The sequence below is a fragment of the Ranitomeya variabilis genome, chromosome 1 (genome assembly GCF_051348905.1).
Source record: "Ranitomeya variabilis isolate aRanVar5 chromosome 1, aRanVar5.hap1, whole genome shotgun sequence".
NCBI lineage: Eukaryota > Metazoa > Chordata > Amphibia > Anura > Dendrobatidae > Ranitomeya > Ranitomeya variabilis.
Window position 1 is genome coordinate 102,729,477 of NC_135232.1, and position 24,135 is coordinate 102,753,611.

Consider the following 24,135-nt stretch of genomic DNA (forward strand, 5'->3'; position numbering starts at 1 on the left):
CAAGGCTATGATAAGAGGAATGGGAAGATGCAGAGAAAAGGCTAGCTAGACCAATTGATTTTTAAATCTGGCTTCCCTTAAGGTACCGTCACATTTAGCGACGCTGCAGCGATCTAGACAACGATGCCGATCGCTGCAGCGTCGCTGTGTGGTCGCTGGAGAGCTGTCACACAGACAGCTCTCCAGCGACCAACGATGCCGAAGTCCCCGGGTAACCAGGGTAAACATCGGGTTACTAAGCGCAGGGCCGCGCTTAGTAACCCGATGTTTACCCTGGTTACCAGTGTAAATGTTAAAAAAAAAAAAAAAAAAAACACTACATACTTACATTCCGGTGTCTGTCATGTCCCCCGGCGTTCTGCTTCCCTGCACTGTAAGTGCCGGCCGTAAAGCAGAGCGGTGACGTCACCGCTGTGCCCTGCTTTATGGCCGGCCGGCGCTGACACAGTGCAGGGAAGCAGAACGCCGGGGGACCCGACAGACACCGGAATGTAAGTATGTAGTGGTTTTTTTTTGTGTTTTTTTTACATTTACACTGGTAACCAGGGTAAATATCGGGTTACTAAGCGCGGCCCTGCGCTTAGTAACCCGATGTTTACCCTGGTTACCAGTGAAGACATCGCTGAATCTGCGTCACACACGCCGACTCAGCGATGTCAGCGGGTGATCCAACGACGAAATAAGGTGCTGTCCTTCTAGCTCCGACCAACGATGTCACAGCAGGATCCTGATCGCTGCTGCGTGTCAAACACAACGATATCGCTATCCAGGACGCTGCAACGTCACGGATCGCTAGCGATATCGTTGTTAAGTTGTTCAGTGTGAAGGTACCTTTACTCTGAATCCGTGGGTACTTCAGACTATTGCAGAGGGTTGCAAAATAGGATTTATTCAGTTTCCACCAGAGAAATTTCAGCTAACAACTACTTAGTCTCCCGAAACCCTTCAAGGGCTCATGAAACGCAGAATGGTTCCAGGGCCACTACTCAAGTCGCTTCTCCATAAGAAAACCTTCAGGTGACTTTCATACCATAATAAATCTAAAACCCCTTAAAGGAGTGGGTCATTTACAAAAGATGCAGTATGGAGTCAATAAGATCCGACAGTTCCCTTTATAGGAAGAGATTCCGTAATATGTACTCTTGACTTAAGACACCCATCTTGTCAAAAGTTTCTCAGGTTTGCAATAGAATCTTCACAAAATTATTAGCGGGAATAGTTGCCTTTCTGAGGAAAAGGGGAACAATAATCATTCCATATTTGGATGATCTCCTTTTGGTAGGAGACTCCACACAGGAGCTAGAAAGCCTTTTCTCGGTGACTATCTCAACCTTAAAAAGATTAGGCTGAACTGGGAGAAGACCGATCGAAGTCCAGGGAAGCAAAAAGTTTTTCAGGGGGTCCACTTGGACTTTCAAAGCATGTCTTTCCTTCCACCGATTAAAGTAGAAATCAGAAGCCGTTTGAAATTTTCAATGTATTAGACAGATTTTATTCAGGTCCACGCTGTAAGATTTTTTTTTCCCGGGCATGCGCAGTTGCACTGCCCTTCGTACTTACAGCGCAGGCGCCGGGACGATAATGCAGCAAGAGGAGGCCGCGCCTGGCGCGCACAGGCCAGGAGTGACGGCTGTGCTGCGTCTAATTAGGAAGGAAAGTCCCACCCTGGGACGATTTCGGGGTATGTGGGGGCACATTTTATATAAGTGTTTATTTTAGCGTGTACAGGCGTTTGTATCTAAAAAGCCACCTTGTCAGAATGCAGCATTAGTGCTGCACAAGGTGGCTCTTTTAGTTACAAACGCCTGAGGGGGGGGTGACAGGTTCCCTTTAAGTTAAAGGGGCAGAATAATATTGCACGCCCCACTTTTCAGTTTTTTAATTTCCACAAAAAATTAAAATAACCAATAAATTTCGTTCAACTTAACAATTGTGTTCCACTTGTTGTTGATTTTTCACCAAAAATTTACATTTGGTATCTATGTTTGAAGCATGATATGTGGGAAAAAGTTGAAACGTTCCAGGGGGCCGAATACTTTCGCAAGACACTGTATCTTGGCAGTGCACCTAAAAGAATCACAGAACCAGGTAGTAGATTACCTCAGCAGAGAAAGAGTGTGTCCTCGGAATGAGCATTTAACATGGCAGTGTTCCAACAACTGCCTCTGTATTAGGGAGTAGATGTATTCCAGGAAGAATACAAATGTAGAAAATGTCTTCCTAGATCTAGAAGACAATCCAGATAGGGTCTATGCCTTATCCCAAATCTGAGGCAGGGATCTTTCATATGCCTTCCTGCCGTTTCTTATGATCCCAATAGTGCTAAGGAAGATTCAAGAAGACCAGGCCAGAGTAATCCTGGAAGATCCTTTCTGACCAAAGAGGAGCATGTTTTCACATCTGAATCAGATGGCTCTGGAAGACCCTATCCTGCTTCATTTGAGACATGACCTCCTGTCCGAGAGCCCTCTCTGGCATCACAATGTAAAATTATTGAACCTGTCATCTTGGATTCTCAGAGGCAGATTCTGAAGACTCGGTGTCTTTCAGATTAGGTAAAGTAATTTCTGCAATCCAGGAAAGCAGGAAATCGGTATCCTTGGCTATAAAAACAAAAAAATTTGAAGAAGTTCTGCTCTCAATATGGGGAGACTGTCGTAAACGCCTCCAGGCCAAATATCTTAGACTTGCTACAGTCAGGATTCTATAAGGGTCTGAAGTAGAGTACGCTAAGGGTCCAAATTTCAGCATTGAGCATCTTTTTTCAATTACCCTCTGGCTAGTCATCCCTGGGTCACCAGATTATTTAAGGCAGTCCACATACTAAGACCCACAATAAGGAAGTCTGTACCCCTTTGGGACTTAAAGAGAGCGTTGAACACTAAATTTAACTCCCCTTATGAGCTTTGGGAGTAAATAAGCCTTAAGATGCTTTCCCTGAAGATTCCCTTCTTATTAGCCATCATTTCAGTGGGAAGAATAGGGGAGATTATGGCCTTGTCTGTCAGTGATCCTTACCTCCAAGTGATAGAGGACTGTGTAATACTCAGGTTAGACCCAACATTTCTCCTAAAAGTGGTGTCCAATTTCAAATTGAAATAGATTATCTTGATCTCCTTTTGCCATATATGGAGGCTACCAAGGAGTGGAGACTGGATTTCAATCTCTTCATCCAATTTGGGGGAAGAAACACAGGCAAGAAGGCTTCAAAAAATGACTGTGGCTAGATGGATTAAATCTAAAAACTGTCTGGAGTATTCCTCTGAAGGATTTCATGGGCTGAACGAGTAGGAGTTTCGGTGGACCAGATCTGTAGAGCCTCAACGTGGTCCAGCCTAAATACCTTCTGCAGTCATTACAAGTTGGACGTTTTGTCTAATCAGCAGACTGCCTTTGGGTGAAAGGTCCTTCATGCACTAATCCCACCCTAGTTCTTTCACTTGGTATTCTCCTGCTGCGCTGTCAGGTGGGACGTCCTGGAAAGGATGAGTTAGTCCTACCAGTGATTTTATTTCCAGGAGTCCATCATGACAGCACCCTTAGGCTAGGTTCACATTGCGTTAAGTACATACCGTTTAACGGATCCGTTAAACACATGTACAGAAATGAGCCAAATTTGTTGAAAATTTGGCTTCAAGTTAATGCTTGCGTTAATGCACGTGACTGCGTTTTATGTCATTCTGATGTCCGTTCGTGAAGCATCTGTTTGTCTACCTTCAGGCACTGAATAAAGTTTTTTTTTTTTTTCTCCTTTTGTCAGCGTCAGGTGTGGATGCATACACATTCTCCATTTTGAAAGCATTGAGTGAACTTCTGCTAGCAAGATCTTTGTGTCTGAGCTTGTTAGATTTCGCTTGATGCAGTTGCGACTTCGGCAGAGAAAGCGTATTTCCCAAAGGAGATATTGGATCCATGAAGTGACTTTATTACGGAATACATATGGTGCCTTTCACACCCTGTATGTTCAGCTTCGGGATCATATTTCCTGTCACATGACCACATGGACCACCCTCATTAACGCAATTCAAACGTATGGTTTATTTGGAAATTTTGCATGATTTGCGTCTGGCTGCGTTTGCAATAGACTTCAATGGCAGAATTGACGCTTCCGTTACTCTTGCGTTCGCTTGACCGGACCCGAAAACGCTGCAAGCCGCGTTCGAAGGTCCGTCATAAAAAAACGGAATGTGGCAAACGCATGCCAATTTTGACATGCCTCATGATGCGTCATACAATGCAAGTCTATGGGTGCGTTACAATGTCCGTTACACTGCGTTTTCACTACTTAAAAACGTGTCTGTTAGACGGACTCCCCTAGCGCAATGTGAACCTAGCCTTACATTCCCTCCCTTGAATTCCTTGTACTTATATGAAAGCTAATATTTGTAGACGAGAATTCATTAAAATTGAGTTTTGTTCATCCTGGTGTAATATTTGGTAAAGACACTGGTGGGTGAGGGTGGGAGGGGATATTTAACCTCTCCTGTGTTTTCCTGTCCCTATAGAAGATGTGAAGGACTATGGCTGGGGTCACACATGCGTGTTTTACGTATGTAAGAGCGCAAAAACTACGTACGTAAAACTCGCATTACATACGGCACAATGCTTCTCAATGGGGCTGCTCCTATTAGCCGTATATTACGGTTCAGTATTATACGGCTTTCTACGGCCGTACAAAATCGCAGCATGCTGCGTTTGTCAGCGTATTGCGCAAATAATACGCCAATGAAAGTCTATGGGGGCGAGAAAAATACGGATTCCACACGGACCTGCAGTGTGACTTGCGAGAAATACGCAGCGGTGTTAGTGAAAAGTCGGTAATTCAATTGCCGGCTTTTTCCTTCTCCTGCACAAACCCGACAGGATATGAGACATGGTTTACATACAGTAAACCATCTCATATCCCCATTTTTTTTGCATATTCCACACTACTAATGTTAGTAGTGTGTATGTGCAAAATTTGTGCACTGTAGCTGCTAAAATAAAGGGTTAAATGGCGGAAAAAATTGGCGTGGGCTCCCGCGCAATTTTCTCCGCCAGAGTAGTAAAGCCAGTGACTGAGGGCAGATATTAATAGCCAGGAGAGGGTCCATGGTTATTGGCCCCCCCGTGGCTAAAAACATCTGCCCCCAGCCACCCCAGAAAAGGCACATCTGGAAGATGCGCCTATTCTGGCACTTGGCCACTCTCTTCCCACTCCCTGTAGCGGTGGGATATGGGGTAATGAAGGGTTAATGCCACCTTGCTATTGGAAGGTGACATTAAGCCAGATTAATAATGGAGAGGCGTCAATTATGACACCTATCCATTATTAATCCAATTGTTGGAAAGGGTTAAAAAACACACACACATGATTTAAAAGGATTTTAATGAAATAAACCGCGGTTGTTGTAATAATTTATTGTTCTCGCAATCCATTTGCAAACCCTCGCTTGGCAAAATAATAAACGCACAATATACATACCTTCTGATGTCAGATCACGTCCCACGATGTAATCCATCTGAAGGGGTTAACTAATATTACAGGCAGGAGCCCTGCTAATGCAGCTGTGTGCTCGTGCTTGTAATCCCCGGCGAATGAATGAAATGTAGGTCATTGACCTACATTTCCTTCAGTCGCGGTGATGCGCCCCCTGGTGGATGTCCTCATATGACCTGGAGCGTGGGAAAAAGTTCCCAGGCTGCAGTTCATGAGAACATCCACCAGAGGGCGCCTCACCGCGACTCAATGTAAGTACAGATCCAGCTTTCCTTTCAGCACCCGGGGATTACAGACACGAGCGAGTGGTTTATCGCAGCTCGTGCCTGTAATATTAGTTAACCCCTTCAGATGGATTACTTCGTGGGACGAGACGGTTCACCAGAAGGTATGTATCTTGTGCGTTTATTATTTTTCCAAGCGAGGGTGTTCCTGATGGATTGCGAGAACAATAAATTATTACAACAACCGCTGTGTTTATTTCATTAAAATCCTTTTAAATCATGTGTGTGTGTGTGTGTGTGTGTGTGTGTTTTTTAACCCTTTCATACAATTGGATTAATAATGGATAGGTGACATAATTGACGCCTCTCCATTATTAATCTGGCTTAATGTCACCTTACAATAGCAAGGTGGCATTAACCCTTCATTACCCCATATCCCACCGCTACACGGGAGTGGGAAGAGAGTGGCCAAGTGCCAGAATAGGCGCATCTTCCAGATGTGCCTTTTCTGGGGTGGCTGGGGGCAGATGTTTTTAGCCACGGGGGGGCCAATAACCATGGACCCTCTCCTGGCTATTAATATCTGCCCTCAGTCACTGGCTTTACCACTCTGGCGGAGAAAATTGCGCGGGAGCCCACGCCAATTTTTTCCGCCATTTAACCCTTTATTTTAGCAGCTACAGTGCACAAATTTTGCACATACACACTACTAACATTAGTAGTGTGGAATATGCAAAAAAAATGGGGATATGAGATGGTTTACTGTATGTAAACCATGTCTCATATCCTGTCGGGTTTAGGCAGGAGAAATGAAAAGCCGGCAATTGAATTACCGACTTTTCACAGATATCGCGCTGAATGAAATCTAAATACAGAATATATATATATATGTGTCTCAATGACATATATATATATATATATATATATATATATATATATATATATATATATATATATATATATATATATATATATATATATATATATATATATATATATATATATATATACTGTATATATGTTTTCCCTAACATTTGAGCACATAAATCCATTAGATGTCGGTTTTGCAAGCCTGCGCGAAAATCTCGCAGTACGGATGCCATACGGATTACATACGGAGGATGCCATGCGCAAAATACGCTGACACACCCTGACTACGGATCACTATTTTGGGAACATTTCTCCGTATTACGGCCGTAGTACGGACGTATAATACGTGGCGTATTGTCTTACGCCATGTGTGACTCCAGCCTATCTCCTAGTGTGCTGTCATTCATGGACTCCTAAAAATACAATTACTGGTAGGACTAATTCCGCCTTCTTTTTTTTTTTTCTTTTTTTTTCTCTCCACGTACAAAAAAAATTTGACACTCTGCTCAAAGTAATTGTTTGATTTTTTTTTTTTTTTTTTTTTTCCCGTACATGTATAAAAAGGACTTCTGAATGAGGCCTAAGGTGGTTACAAAGCCAATTAAACATCTGTATGTGTGGAAAGAAACCCGAGTGCCCAAGGGAACATTCACACAAATATAGGGAGAACCTACGAACTCCATACTGATTGGATTTGAACCCAAGACACTAGAGGATGTCATGGGGGGGAAAAAAAATGGGCCGTTGATTTCAGAGTCTAGTCTTTTTCTTTCCAGTAAGGAGGACACCTGTGTCAATGGCTTTCTCCTCTCTTGAATGAACACTTACCCAAGCCAAGCGCTTATATGTATTTAATGAATGTTTTGCTCTGCTCTCATGTGTATAGCTAGCTTTGGCCGCTATGCCACTCAAACTGCTAGAGTTTTTTCTGTATCGGAGTACAACTGGGAATAGTGGTTTCTGTATTCTAGAGATGGGCAAATGGACATAAAGAGCTATGATTCCATCGTTATGCAGTGCCAATTCTAGTAAAATAAGACTAGAGTGGAGTGGAAAAGATAAGTGTTGTTAATGGACCGAGCGGCCTCATTAGTCTTACAACATAAAATGTTATGTGTCAGCGAGTCATAAATTGTCTGTGTTATCAAAAGAGCATGACTTAACATTTTATGGCTTTTCAATACATTGTGTACATTTCCTCAGAAGACAAGCATGGGTTATTGAGTTCAGTTATACCGGTTTTAGTATCTGGGAAGATGAGAAAAGAAATGTCTGCAGGAAAAACCGAGTTGCAGAAGGCACACTCCTGTATAAATTCCATGAAAAATTATTCTTCAGAACTTTTATGCTGGAGGAGCTGTTGACTGCTCAACAGAAGCTATGGATATAAAGGCAAAGGATAAAGCAAAACGGAAAACCCACAATGAAATGAACCTTGTGTCTCGGCTTCACTGATCATTGGGAATGGCTATGAGCACAGACCCTGACGCCCACAGCCCTGGTCACTACTGAGCATGTACATAGAGTGCGGCACAGATTCATCTCAACTAAAACCCAGATCCTTAGATCAGGAACAGAACAGACGTTTATAGGATATTTCTTACCTTTCCCAAATCGTTATGAAAACATTTACAGAATATCCTGCACTGAACTACTGTACCCAATTTATTCTATATTGTCAGTCAGTCCATTTTATACAGACTCCACCAAAAGGGACACCGATTCCAACGCTCTGATAGCAAGTATTTTTTCATTCTAAATAGCAAGAGCACAAAAAGAGGATTCGGAGATCCTCCAAAAAATGAGAAAAAACAGCAAAACAAGGCAGAGATGCTTACCTGCCTAGGCCTCCAAACAAATGCACTATCAGGATGCAGTGGACCCATGTGGTTAGGATAGAAAAAACACAGGTGCAGCATAAGGCTACGTTCACATTTGCGGTCAGCGCCGCAGCGTCGGGCGCCGCAGCGTCGCCGCATGCGTCATGCGCCCCTATATTTAACATGGGGACGCATGGACATGCGTTGTGCTGCGTTTTGCGCCGCATGGCCGCAAGCGTTGGACGCAAGAAACGCTTCAAGTTGCATTTTTTTTGCGTCCAACTTTCGGCCAAAAAGGACGCATGCGGCGCAAAACGCAGCGTTTTAGCGTGCGTTTTGCCGCGTTTTTGTTTGCGTTGTGCGCTGCGGCGCCGACGCTGCGGCGCACAACGCAAATGTGAACGTAGCCTAACCGATGAGGCAGCCAGTCACAGCCTGCCAAACTAATGGAGGGGGTGGCTGCTTGTCACATTGCTGCACATAAAAGACTTGTATGTGGCGCTGTTCACACAATGGAGATGCACAGCATCCAGGCAAGCCTAGTAGTGACACCCTTCTATTAGATCAGGCGGGCCTGCCCAGCGCTAACCAAATGCACCCCATGTGAACAGACACCACAGTTTACAAGCAGAAAATGGGCCCAACTGCACCCCGGAAAAAAGTGCAAAAAACCACATTAAAAAAAAAAAAAAAAAAAATTTATGTGAGGTATTAGTTGATATTTTGGCCAAAATACGGAAGCTCATGACCCACGTCAAGGGTCAAGTTTCAAGTATTTTTTCAGCCTATGGGAATGTTACAGCAGGACTTAACATTTTTTGATTGGGACAACCAGAAAATAATAGAGCGCAGTGTCTCCTGGACCTCGCCAATTGTCATACTGTAGTTCAGGCCAAAAGTTAAGTAGAATTGAAATAATATCTTAAATTTGTCACCTACACCCAGTAAAAGATTAAAATAAAAAAACATGTCAGTCATTTATGTTGGGGAATGCTGTAGCCATAAAAAGGCTTATATAGCCTAAAATCAGTTCTGTGCCTCACCAACAAGCTGGGCTATACTTTTTCCTAGTCACTGTGCTACGCTTGTCACTTGCCATAATTATACTTTTTAACCTGGTGGAAACGCTGCTGTTCACCTAATTTTGGTGTTTTTTTTTAATTTACAACCACCCTCACTTGGATAAATATAGTACATTTATATATACAAGAAACAGCTGATCATGCATGAACTTTCACAAATACCCAATTTTTTTTTTTTTGCCTTATTGTGTTTTTCACTTCACAGGATACTAAATGTATAGTGATTTAAAGGTCAAATTGATCTTGAAACAATCTAAAATGTCAATTCGATGTACAGAATTGCAGATTCTTTGCTACTGTTATCTCCATGATCCGCCACTTATTTCCTATATCCAGTGTTGTAGTAAAGCGAATACGTGGCAGCAGTTAAGAATAGTATCATCTGTACAGAAACCTTGTCTGCAAAAATATTATTTTCTGCGGATTGTGCAGCCGCTGTATTGAATAAGTTGTGATATTATTAGACCATATGGTTGTTTGATAACTCCTAGCACGTATTACCGTATTGTACTGAGGGTTGTTAACAATCATGACAGTGTGCCATGTGCACACTCAACGATTTACCTGTATTTCCCATGTAAGTGTGTGCGTCCCTCCATGGTGGGAGGAGAAGTTACTGCTCAATACATATATTGACTGATCTAGAAATTGTTGTAGCTATGATTGTCACTTATCTGTCGCATTTATTTGTGTTGGAGAGAACTTGCCGTAACATTCATTGCCATTACACAATGTACAGATCTTTTCCATTATACTGCGGCCCTTTAACCAGCTTATCATGAGGTCTACTAAGATAGGTCCTCAATACTACAGGCTAAGGAAATTTCACCAGCAAAATTGTATCTCTTGCCTTGCCCTGATGAAGGGCAAAACACCCCGAAACACGTGTCTGAAAATACTGTCTTGTTTTGTTTCTTATCCCTAGTCATGTGGCAAGACTAGTTAAAGGGTTGATATTGACTTTAGGATTGCTATGTACTATAGATGGCGCTAGAGTTCCAGATCGCCTCTTCTCTGAGGAGGCAATTGGCATAAGAAAATTTTGTTTAATTAAAAAATAAAAATAAAAAAATAAAAAAAATGTTGGATTCAGTAATTTGTGTCATGAATGCAATGATTATAGTCACTATTGCTTTTCAGTCATGTTTACATTTCACTTTATTGTAAAGTGCATCCCTAGGATCTAACAAGTAGCCACATAAATATCCTGATTGCTATAATGTGTTGTAATGCAGCAAAAAAGGTAAAACGTTTAATTACCAAGCCATTTTGAAAACTTCACTTCTGTGAAAAGTCATAAACAGAGGTGTTTCCTTACACACTGCTTTTGACGTGCTGTCAAAAAGGAAATCTCTTTTCCATGCTCGCTATAGCGGAGTTCTGTAATACAACCTTTTTAATGAGATGTTTGCAAATGCCATAGCATTTTCCGTAATCCCGGGATTATCTAGGTAGGGTTCCAGAGTGATACGTGGCAGATCTGCCTCTGGTTAACAGGTCATATGGTAGTCAGTTGGACCAAATAATTGTGACTTCTGCTCAGGGTATTTACATACAGATATATCATGTGTTTGTATAATATAAATTATATATTTCTGTGTGTTTTATGGAGATTTGCTAAACACTAGATCTGCTACTCCCAATAGCTTTAAACATTTGTTCTATAGAATGGCTTCTTAAAACAACACCACTTTAGTCTGTGGGCTGCAACTTCAGTGACTGTCCAGCCTCTTGTGTGGATTGGTTTGGGCTGCAGTACCAGACACAGCCCATGGACAAGAGTGGCGCTGTTTTTTGGGAAAAAAAGTGATCTTGTGGAGGTGCAAACTGATTCATGTGCAGGATGGTAACTGTATGTCCTGTCTTCATAGTCCGATAGTTATATTTGTCATTTTACATTTTTAGGAATGTCTTATGCAGTTCTCCTCTGGCTGGAGCCGTGATTGTGTTTTGCTGAGTAATGTGAAAAGTAAGTGAGACGTTGTAAATGATTTATTATTTTCCCGTAGGAACTCTTCTTCTGTCATTCTGATGTATAAGATGTATCACTGCTGATCACACTCTTCCTAGCCCCAGCACTGACAAGTAGAGCAAATCAACTGACCATCGTGGCTGATGATTCATGGTCTTTACGTATCGTGACACATCATCCTAAGGGTAAGTCTCCACGTTCAGGATTGCATCAGGATTTGGTCAGGATTTTCCATCAGTTTTTGTAAGCCAAAACCAGGAGTGGGTGATGAATACAGAAGTGGTGCATATGTTTCTATTATACTTTTCCTCTGATTGTTCCACTCCTGGTTTTGGCTTACAAAAACTGATGGAAAATCCTGACCAAATCCTGATGCAATCCTGAACGTGGAGACTTACCCTAAGATGTCTGCTTTTTCTGAGCATTAAAGAGTTTATCTCATCCCAGACAGTCCTTGTAATATATCATCTGCCATATACAGTTGTGTGAAAGTGTTTGCCCCCTTCCTGATTTCCTATTCTTTTGCGTGTTTGTAACACTTAAATGTTTCAGATCACCAAACAAATGTAAATATTAGACAAAGATAACACAAGTAACCAAAAAATGCAGTTTTTAAATAAAGATCTTTATTAAGTGAAAAAGAAATCCAGACCTACAGGGCCCTGTGTGAAAAATTAATTGCCCCCGAAACCTAATAACTGGCTGGGCCAACCTTAGCAGCAACAACTGCAATCAAGCATTTGTGATAACTGGCAATGAGTATTTCACAACGCTCTGGAGGAATTTTGGCCCACCCATCTTTGCAGAATTGTTGTAGTTCAGCCACATTGGAGAGTTTTCGAGCATGAGCCGCCTTTTTAAGGTCATGCCACAGTATCTCCTGCGGATTAAGGTCAGGGCTTTGGCTATTATTGCTCCGCAGTGGTTTTCGTAATGGACCGCTGCCATTTTTGCCCAGTTTTCTTATGGTGGAGTCATGAACACTGACTTTAACTGAGGCAAGTGAGGCCTGCAGTTCTTTTGATGTTGATGTGGAGTCTTTTGTGACCTCTTGAATGAATCGTTGCTGTGCACTTGGGGTAATTTTGGTCAGCTGGCCTCTCCTGGGAAGGTTCACCGCTGTTCCGTGTTTTCGCCATTTGTGGATAATGGGTCTCGCTGTGGTTCGCTGAAGTCCCAAAGCTTGAGAAATGGCTTTATAACTTCTTCCAGACTGATAGATCTCAAATACTTTCTCGTTTGTACCAGAATTTCTTTTGAATCGCAGCATGATGTCTAGCTTTTGAGAAACTTTTTTTTTTCTACTTCACTTTGTCAGGCAGGTCCTATTTAAGTGATTTCTTGATTGAGAACTGGCGTGGCAATAATCTGGCCTGGGTGTGGCTAGGGAAATTGAACTCCGCTTCCCAAAGAATGTGATAAACCACAGTTAATTAATGTTTTTAGGGGGAAAGAGGCAATCACTTTTTCACTCAGGTCTCTGTAGGTTTGGATTTCCTTTAACAACCTCTATTTACAAACTGCATTTTGTGTTTGCTTGTATTATCTTTGTCTAATTATTTAAATTTGTTTGGTGATCTGCAACACTTAAGTGTGATAAACATGCAAAAGAATTGGAAATCAGGAAGGGGGCAAACACTTTTTCACACAACTGTAATAATACTTTAAGTGGCGGGAGACCTGAGCAGCCGACAACCAATCCACCACCAACTATATGTCCCAAAATCAGTTCTTTGTCAGGGGTTTCAGGAGCCCAGCCCCACCTTTTGATAAGTGAGAATAGTTAGATAGGTTTGGGCCCCACCATTGGACCCCATGTGTCTTGCTGTTCCTTTCAAAGTCTCCTTAGATAGACTCATACTCGTTTAATAGGTATCACCCATCGAGTGGACAGATGATTTATGATGACCGGAATACCTCCTTAATGGCTCAATGTGATCCATGTAAGGCTTGAGTCCACCAGCAATATTACTGGTTGGTGGCTCTCTAAGGCTACTTTCACACTAGCGTCGGGCCGAGGTTCCCGACGCTAGCGTTGTCTCCGCCGCACAACGGGGGCAGCGGATGCATTTTTCCAGCGCATCCGCTGCCCCATTGTGAGGTGCGGGGAAGTGCGGGGAGGTGGGGGCGGAGTTCCGGCCGCGCATGCGCGGTCGGAAAAAGCAGACCGTCGTAAGCAAAAAACGTTACATGTAGAGTTTTTTGGTCCCGACGGTCCGCCACAACACGGCGCAACCGTCGCACGACGGTTGCGACGTGTGTCAATCCGTCGCAATACGTCGCTTAAAGTAAGTCTATGGGGAAAAAACGCATCCTGCAAGCACTTTTGCAGGATGCGTTTTTTCGGCAAAACGACGCATTGTGGCGGATTGCAGTTTACGCTAGTGTGAAAGTAGCCTAATCTGGCTCAAAGAGGGAAGTCCCAACTCTAACCTGTCTCATAAAGGAAAGTCCCAAGCTGGAGACCCTCTCTAATGTCTGTTTCACCTAGATAACCACATATTGTACTGATGGTTCAACTTTTATCTTTTCAGATGGGCTTTCTAAGTCCTCATTAATATTGTTTTCGTGGTTCTCTTCGGTAGATTTGGATTTACAGGGACTGAGATCTTCCTGTCGTATTGCCCATTTGTCTATCAAATTAAAGCTCTGAATAGATATTTGGGATCATACCTACACCCAACATTTTTAGGCAATATAAGGGGAATTTTTTTTTTTTTTTTTTTAAAGAATTCTACCAGCTCTATCTGCCAGTATAAACTAAGCACATAGCCTTGTAAAGGATATAAATCCTTTAGTCTATTAATCGCTGCCTTTGTTCTACAGAAATGGACCTTTAAGCAAATACTTTAATTAGGGTGTGACCAATAGACTCCAGCACTGGATTGATTGGGCTTTTTCTGCAGACAATGCTCATGCTAGGCAATCCATGTGCTGTCAATCACCAGTGAGGGAGGTGGGGCATGCAAAACAAGTGGGCGGAACCATCTGCCTACATTATGCAGACACTGGAGTTTTGAGATTAAAATACTTAAGGTTTATGAAAACTCTCTGGACAATCAATTAATGGTTATTGAGTAAATCCGACTCGTGTAAGGCGGTTACGCTTTACCTGATTGTCTTGCCGTTTTACTTGACTGTTTTACTATTTTTTTTGCTTTGCCTTGTCCTTTCATGGATACTTTTTATTTTTTATATGTTATATATGAAAATATTCAATAAAAACCGTTTAAGAAAGAAATACTAAAAGGTGCAATTTTTATAGTGGGCATATCCTTTACAAGGCTATGTGCTTAGTTTATACTGTCCGATTTGGCTGACCAGGCTCCCTTTAAAGGGAATCTGAGTAGGATCAACTCTGTTAAGCCCTCTATATGGGCATGCTGATCATAGGAAGCTGAATAAAGCTCTGGAGGGAGATTATCCAGGAGATGTATGTCCGACCGATAGTTCTGAACAGCTCATTTACATATAAGAAAAGGGTGCATTTCTGTTAAATAAGACATCAGATCGCAGACATCAAGCTATCTTTTTTTTTTTTTTTGTTCAGCTTCCTATGATCTACTTGCTCATATAAACCGGTTGATCCTGCTGACAGATCCCCTTTAACCCCTTAACAACCTCCGATACGCCTTTTAACAGCGGCAGTTAAGGGTACTTAAACCACAGCGCCGTTAATTAACGACGATGTGGAAAAAGTAAATAGCGCCCCCCAGAGTCGGATTTTCTCTGGGGTCTCGGTTGCCGGGGGTAGCTGAGACCCCAGCTGATTCGGGGTTTTTTTTACTGACCCCCGGGTTGCGATCGCCGGTAATTAACAGTTCACCGGCGGTCGCAAAAAAATCCCCCCAAAAAAGCGATTTCCCATTTAATTTCTCTGTCCTCCGATGTGATCACACATCAGAGGACAGAGAAATGGGGTCCCCGATGGCCCCCCGATACTCACCTGTCTCCCGCCGGCCGGCACCAGGAAAATCTTTGGGGTCTCGGCTGCCGGGGGTAGCCGAGACCCCAAAGAACATGATCGGGGTCGGTTTTTACCGACCCCTGTTTTGCGATCGCCGGTAATTAACTGTTTACCGGCGGCCGCAAAAAAAACCAAAACAAAACAAAGCGATGTGTCATTCTCTGTCCTCTGATGTGATCGCACATCAGAGGACAGAGAAATAGGGGGATTCGGGGACCCTGCTATACTTACCGGTGTCCCTGGGTCCTCCTGGGTCCTCCTGCGTCCCCCCCCCCCGGCCGCCGGCTTCTTCTTCCGGTAAGAAAATGGCGGGCGCATGCGCAGTGCGCCTGCCATGATCTGCTAGAGGAGTTGGGCTAAAGTTAGGGTTAGGGTTGGGGCTAAAGTTAGGGCTAGGGTTAGGGCTAAAGTTAGGGTTAAAGTTGGGATTAGGTTTAGGGTTTGGATTAGGGTTGGTATTAGGGTTAGGGTTGGCATTAGGGTTACGTTTGGGATTAGGGTTAAGGTTAGGGTTGGAATTAGGGTTAGGGGTGTATTGGGATTAGGATTAGGTTTGAGGTTAGGGTTGAGATTAGGATTAGGGGTGTGTTGGATTTAGGGTTTTGATTAGGGTTATGGTTGGGATTAGGTTTGTTTTGGGGTTAGGGTTGTGATTATGGTTAGGGTTGTGATTAGGATTATGGATCGGGTTGGGATTAGGGTTAGGGGTGTGTTGGGGTTAGGGTTGGAGTTAGAATTGGGGGGTTTCCACTGTTTAGGTACATCAGGGGGTCTCCAAACGCAACAGCCAATTTTGCGCTCAAAAAGTCAAATGGTGCTCCCTCCATTCTGAGCTGTGCCGTGCGCCCAAACAGTGGCTTACCCCCACATATGGGGCATCAGCGTACTCGAGATAAATTGTATAACAACTTTTGGGGTCCAATTTCTCCTGTTAACCTTGTGAAGATAAAAACTTGGGGGCTAAAAAATCTTTTTGGTGGAAAAAAAAATATTTTTTATTTTCATGACTCTATATTATAAACTTCTGTTTAGCACTTGGGCATTCAAAGTTCTCACCACATCTAGATAAGTTCCTTGGGGGGTCTAGTTTCCAAAATGGGGTCACTTGTGGGGGGTTTCTACTGTTTAGGTACATCAGGGGCTCTGCAAACGCTACATAACGCCCGCAGACCATTCTATCAGTCTGCATTCCAAAATGGCGCTCCTTCCCTTCCGAGCTCTGCCGTGCCCCCAAACAGTGGTCCCCCCCCCCCCCACAAATGGGGTATCAGTGTACTCGGGACAAATTGGACAATACATTTTGGGGTCCAATTTCTCCTGTTACCCTTGTGAAAGTAAAAATTTGAGGGTGAAAAGATCATTTTTGTGGAAAAAATATGATTTGTTTTATTTTCATGGCTCTACATTATAAACTTTACTGAAGCAGTTGGGGGTTCATAGTGCTCACCACACATCTAGATAAGTTCCTTGGGGGGGTCTAGTTTCCAAAATAGGGTCACTTGTGGGGGGTTTCTACTGTTTAGGTACATCAGGAGCTCTGCAAATGCAATATGACGCCCACAGACCATCCCATCAAAGTCTGCATTCCAAGCGGCGCTCCTTCCCTTCCGAGCCCCGATGTGTGCCCAAACAGTGGGCCCCCCCCCCACATATGGGGTATCAGCGTACTCAGGACAAACTGGTCAACAAATTTTGGGGTCCAATGTCTCCTGTTACCCTTGAGAAAATAAAAAATTGCAGGTTAAAAAATCATTTTTGAGGGAAAAAAATGATTTTTTTTATTTTCACGGCTCTAGTTTATTAATTTCTGTGAAGCACTTGAGGATTCAAAGTGCTCACCACACATCTAGATAAGTTCCTTAAGGGGTCTAGTTTCCAAAATGGTGTCACTTGTGGGGGGTTTCCACTGTTTAGGCACATCAGGGGCTCTCCAAACTCGACATGGCGTCCCATCTCAATTCCAGACAATTCTGCATTGAAAAAGTCAAACGGCAGTCCTTCTCTTCCAAGCTCTGCTGTGCGCCCAAACAGTGGTTTACCCCCACATATGGGGTATCGACGTACTCAGGACAAATTGCACAACAATTTTTGTATTCTAATTTCTCCTGTTACCCTTGTGAAAATAAGAATTTGTGGGTGAAAAGATCATTTTTGTGTAAAAAAATGTGATTTTTTTTTATTTTCACGGCTCTACGTTATAAACTTCTGTGAAGCACTTGGGGGTTCAAAGTGCTCACCACACATCTAGATAAGTTCCTTAAGGGGTCTAGTTGCCAAAATGGTGTGACTTGTGGAGCGTTTCCACTGTTTAGGCACATCAGGGACTCTCCAAACGTGTCATGGCATCCGATCTCAATTCCAGCCAATTCTGCATTGAAAAAGTCAAACGGCGCTCCTTCTCTTCCAAGCTCTGCCGTGCGCCCAAACAGTGGTTTACCCCCACATATGGGGTATCGGCATATTCAGGAGAAATTGCACAACATAATTTGTTGTTAATTTTCTGTTTTTACACTTGTGAAAATCAGAACCAATTTTTTTTAAGTAAAATGTTTGCAAAAAAAAGTTAAATCTTCATTTTTTTCCCACATTGTTTCAGTTCCTGTGAAGCACGTAAAGGGTTAATAAACTTCTTGAATGTGGTTTTGAGCACCTTGAGGGGTGCAGTTTTTAGAGTGGTGTCATACTTGGTTATTTTCTATCATATAGACCCCCTCAAAATGACTTCAAATGTGATGTGGTCCCTAAAAAAAAAAATGTTGTTGTAAAAATGAGAAATTGCTGGTCAACTTTTAACCCTTATAACTCCCTAACAAAAAAAATGTTGTTTCCAAAATTGTGCTGATGTAAAGTAGACATGTGGTAAATGTTATTTATTAACTATTTTTTGTGACACATCTCTCTGATTTAACGGCATACAAGTACAAAGTTTGAAAATTGCAAAATTTTAAAAAAATTTCACCATATTTCCGTTTTTGTCATAAATAATCGCAAGTAATATCGAAGAAATGTTACCACTAACATGAAGTACAATATGGCACGAAAAAACAGTCCCCGAATCGGCGGGATCTGTTAAAGCGTTCCAGAGTTATAACCTCATAAAGTGACAGTGGTCAGAATTGTAAAAATTGGCTCGGTCATTAAGTACCAAATTGGCTCTGTCACTAAGGGGTTAAACAGTCCAGCTGAACAGCATAAATGTCATATATCCCTAGTTGTTTTGCAAGGCTCCTTATGGTACAGTGGGGCAAAAAAGTATTTAGTCAGGTGCCTTTACTACAGGTAATGAGTGGAGGAAAGAGGAGACTCTTAAAGAAGAAGTTACAGGTCTGTGAGAGCCAGAAATCTTGATTGTTTGTTTCTGACCAAATACTTATTTTCCACCATAATATGCAAATAAAATGATAAAAAATCAGACAATGTGATTTTCTGGATTTTTTTTTCTCAGTTTGTCTCCCATAGTTGAGGTCTACCTATGATGTAAATTACAGACGCCTCTCATCTTTTTAAGTGGTGGAACTTGCACTATTGCTGACTGACTAAATACTTTTTTGTCCCACTGTATGTGTCCACGTTCAGGTTTGCTTCAGGCTTTGGTCAGGATTTTATGCAGGTAAAATCCTGACCAAAAATGCACCTGATGTCACTGGCAGGTCACCTGCGGTGTTCCTGCGTGTTTTACTCATTGTAGCAACATGCTGCATTCTGAAAAAACGCACCGCATGTGCGTTTTTGCGGGAAAACAGCATGCGTTTTTTAATGCACAGTGGAGACGGGATTTCATTAAATCCCCTCCACTATGCTGTAACATCAGGACGCTGTGTTTTTGACGCTGCGGCTCAACGCTGCGTCAAAAACGCAGCGTTTCCTGAACGTGGACACATACCCTTAACCCCTTCGCGACATGCGCCGTACTAGTACTGCGCTGCCGGCACTGCGTTTGTGCCAGCAGCAGTACTAGTACGGCGCACCGATCACCGCGGTCTGGCGCTGAGCGCCGCGGTGATCGGGTGCGGGTGTCAGCTGTATATGACAGCTGACACCCCGCAGCAATGCCCACGATCGGCGCTAGCGCCGATCGCGGGCATTTAACCCCTCTGATGCCGCTGTCAGTAGTGACAGCGGCATAGAGGGGGATCGTGCAGGGACGGGGGCTCCCTGCACTCTCCCACCGGAGCAACGCGATGAGATCGCGTTGCTCCGGTGATCCGGAAGGAGTCCCCGGATCCAAGATGGCCGCGGGACTCCTTCCGGGTCATGAAATGACCTGGCTAGCCGGCGCCTGCTGAGAGCAGGCGCCGGAAAGCCACCTAAACTTGCCTGTTAGATCGTTGATCTGACAGAGTGCTATGCACACTGTCAGATCTACGATCTGATCTAATACAGTGATAGTAAAAAGTAAAAAAAAAAAATATATAGAATGTATAAAAAAAAAATAAAAATCCCCAAATAAAGGAAAAAAAAAACATTTCCCAGTAAATCCATTTATTTATGTAAATTAAAAAAAAAAATAAAAGTACACATATTTGGTATCGCCGCGTCCGTAACGACCCGCTCTATAAAACTATCCCACTAGTTAACCCCTTCAGTGAATACCGCAAAAAAAAAAAAAAAACAATGCAAAAAACGCTTTATTATCATACAGGCGAACAAAAAGTGGAATAACACGCGATCAAAAAGACGGATATAAATAACCGTGGTACCGCTGAAAACGTTATCTTGTCCCGCAAAAAAAAGCCGCCATACAGCATCATCAGCAGAAAAATAAAAAAGTTATAGCTCTCAGAATAAAGCAATGCAAAAACAATTATTTTTTTATATAAAATAGTTTTTATTGTGTAAAAGCGTCAAAACATAAAAAAATGATATAAATGAGGTATCACTGTAATCGTACTGACCTGAAGAATAAAGCTGCTTTATCAATTTTACCACACGTGGAACGCTATAAACGCCCCCCCCCTAAAAGAATTTCAGGAATTGCTGGTTTTTGTTCATTCCGCCTCCCAAAAATCGGAATAAAAAGCGATCAAAAAATGTCATGTGCCCGAAAATGGTAGCAATAAAAACGTCAACTCGTCCTGCAAAAAAACAAGATCTCGCATGACTCTGTGGGCAAAAATATGGATAATTTATATCTCTCAAAATGTGGTGATGTAAAAACTATTTTTTCCAATAAAAAGCATCTTTTAGTGTGTGACGGCTGCCAATCATAAAAATCAGCCAAAAAAACGCTATAAATGTAAATCAAACCCCCCTTCATCACCCCCTTAGTTAGGGAAAAATAATAAAATTTAAAAAAATGTATTTATTTCCATTTTCCCATTAGGGTTAGGGCTAGGGTTGGGGTTAGGGCTAGGGTTGGGGTTAGGGCTAGGGTTAGGGTTTCAGTTAGAATTGGGGGGGGTTTCCACTGTTTAGGCACATCAGGGGCTCTCCAAACGCGACATGGCGTCCGATCTCAATTCCAGCCAATTCTGCTTTGAACAAGTAAAACAGTGCTCCTTCCCTTCCGAGCTCTGCCGTGCACCCTAACAGTGGTTCCCCCCCATATAAGGGGTATCAGCGTACTCAGCACAAATTGGACAACAACTTTTGTGGTCCAATTTCTCCTGTTACCCTTGGGAAAATAAAAATGTGGGGGCTAAAATATCATTTTCGTGGAAAAAAAAATATTTTTTATTTTCACGGCTCTGCGTTATAAACTGTAGTGAAACACTTGTTGGTTCAAAGTTCTCACAACACATCTAGATAAGTTCCTTGGGGGGGTCTAGTTTCCAATATGGGGTCACTTGTGGGGGGTTTCTACTGTTTAGGTACATCAGGGACTCTGCAAATGCAACATGACGCCTGCAGACCTATCCATCTAAGTCTGCATTTCAAATGGCGCTCCTTCCCTTCCGAGCTCTGCCGTGCACCCAAACAGTGGTTCCCTCCCATATATGGGGTATCAGCGTACTCGGCACAAACTGGACAATAACTTTTGTGGTCCAATTTTTCCTGTTACCCTTGGGAAAAAAAAATTGCGGGCTAAAACATCATTTTGTGTAAAGAGAAAATTATTTTTTAATTTTTACGGCGCTACATTCTAAACTTTAGTGAAACAATTGGGGGTTAAAAGTGCTCACCACACATCTAGATAAGTTCCTTAGGGGGTCTTCTTTCCAAAATGGGGTCACTTCTGGGGGGGTTCTACTGTTTAGGCACGTCAGGGGCTCTCCAAACGCGACATGGGTTCCGATCTCAATTCCAGCCAATTTTGCATTGAAAAGTCAAACGGCGCTCCTTCCCTTCCGAGCTCTGCCATGTGCCCAAACAGTGGTTTATCCCCATATATGAAGTATCAGCGTACTCAGGACAAATTGCACAACAACTTTTGGGGTCCAATTTATCCTGTTACCCTTGGGAAAATAAAAAATTTGAGCGAAAAAATCATTTGTGTGAAAATTAATATGATTTTTTTTTTTACGGCTCTACATTATAAACTTCTGTGAAGCACTTGGAGGTTCAAAGTGCTCACCACACATCTAGATAAGTTCCTTAGGGGGTCTACTTTCCAAAATGGTGTCACTTGTGGGGGTTTCCACTGTTTAGGCACGTCAGGGGCTCTCCAATCGTGACATGGGTTCCGATCTCAATTCCAGCAAATCTTGCATTGAAAAGTCAAATGGCGCTACTTCCCTTCCGAGCTCTGCCATGTGCCCAAACATTGGTTTACCCCAACATGTGGGGTATCGGCGTACTCAGGACAAATTGTACAGCGACTTTTGTGGTCCAATTTCTCCTGTTACACTTGGTAAGATAAAACAAATTGGATCTGAATTAAAAATTTTGTGAAAAAAAAGTTAAATGTTCAATTTTTTTTTAAACGTTCCAAAAATTCCTGTGAAGCACCTGAAGGGTTAATAAATTTTTTGAATGTGGTTTTGAGTACCTTGAGGGGTGCAGTTTTTAGAATGGTGTCACTTTTGGGTATTTTCTGTCATATAGACCCCTCAAAGTCACGTCAAGTGTGAGGTGGTCCGTAAAAAAAATGGTTTTGCAAATTTTGTTGCAAAAATGAGAAATCGCTTGTCAACTTTTAACCCTTATAACTCCCTAACAAAAAAAATTATGTTTCCAAAATTGTGCTGATGTAAAGCAGACATGTGGGAAATGTTGTTTATTAACTATATTATGTGATATAACTCTCAAATTTAAGGGCATAAAAACGAAAAATTTGAAAATTGCTAAATTTTCATAATTTTCGACAAATTTCTGTATTTTTCACAAATAAATGCAAGTCATATCGAAGAAGTTTTACCACTATCATAAAGTACAATATGTCACCAGAAAACAGTGTCAGAATCACCAGGATCCGTTGAAGCGTTTCAGAGTTATGACCTCATAAAGTGACAGTGGTCAGAATTGTAAAAATTGGCCCTGTCACTTAGGTGAAAACAGGCTTCGGGGTGAAGGGGTTAAAGGGTCATACAATGACTTGGGCCTCATTGAGACGTTTGTTTTTCATATATATACGTGTTCTGTTTGTGGTTTTCTCAGATAGAACACGTTCCCATTATAGTAAGTGGTGTTGTTCACATGTCAGTATTTTTTTTGTGGACTGTGTTTTGGTTCAAAACTCAGATACATATCCATTTTTCTTTACCGGCATCATGGTGAAATGTACCAATACAAGTGTATGGGTCTGCGAAAATCATGGGCAGCACGTGGATGGAGTCAGTATACAGTCCATGTGGGACAATTGCACCATTAAGATCATTATTTCCGGAACAATGCCCGGACTATGAAAACATCTTTACAATTTCTAGCAAAATTTGTCTCTGAGACACAGATCTGTACAGATAGAAATAAAATCCTGCGTCCTGCTGTTTATATAAACTGTCCATTTAGGTCAGAGATGGCCTCCTAACAGATCAGTCTGTCTGCAGCTCCCCACAGATATCTGTGTAATCCCGGCTAATAAATCCTTGTGTTATGTCCATGGCCCCAGTATGTGGAGGCCAAGAATGAGGATAAGGGCAGCCCTGTGCGATAGACAGTACAAATCATGCGTGCTCCGCACATCAAAGGCTGCGGACTGCTGATGTGGGGTAAAGCTTGCTAGGTGGGGATTATTGTGTGAGCACATTTTTCCTGACCTAATAACCAGCACAAAGCAATACGATAGCCTTGTTTGTCCAGTCTCGGATCTGGAGCCGCTAGTCATTCTTTGGCCGCTGTTGTTGAAGGGGATTTTCATGGGGCGTCCTCTTGTCTTTTTAATAATACGATTTGCTTAGCGGTTTTTTTTTTTGTTTGTTTTCTGTTGCTGTGATTTATTACTGAGATGGGTTGTCGGATTATAGCAGCCGGCATGGGATTATTATGTTAAGATCGCCAATCTTACTTGATGACATTTTCTTGAAGATATTAAAATCGTAACCATGGCCGATCTTTAAGGATTTGCATATGGGAAAACAGCAGATAAATCGGCTTCATACATCTGACAGACGTGCCCACAAATCTACATGGCATTTGTGAAGACTTCACCAAAGATTTTGCAAGAGTAAAAATCGCCAGCAAAATTGTATGAACCATAACACAAACTATTATATATATATTTTTCCCTCTTAAACTGCCTTCTTACCTTACCGGTTGCCATTCCTGTTCCGAAGCTCCCTGATCCCAACCCTTCCCCATTGATCTCCCTACTACTTGCTCTACGAGTGACCTCCTGACACCGAT

General features: G+C 42.4%; 1 protein-coding gene across 2 annotated transcripts in view; it reads left to right on the plus strand.

Annotated features, from left to right (window-relative positions):
- LHFPL2 (LHFPL tetraspan subfamily member 2) overlaps positions 1-24,135 on the plus strand; it is a 150,663-nt gene that overhangs the window by 45,461 nt on the left and 81,067 nt on the right. The window contains exon 2 of one of the 2 annotated variants that reach the window (XM_077287002.1): positions 11,381-11,444. The exons of the other annotated variant lie outside the window; for it this stretch is intronic. The gene's annotated coding sequence lies outside the window, so the exon portion shown is untranslated. The remainder of the gene's footprint in view (positions 1-11,380; positions 11,445-24,135) is intronic. 2 annotated transcript variants of the gene reach the window in all.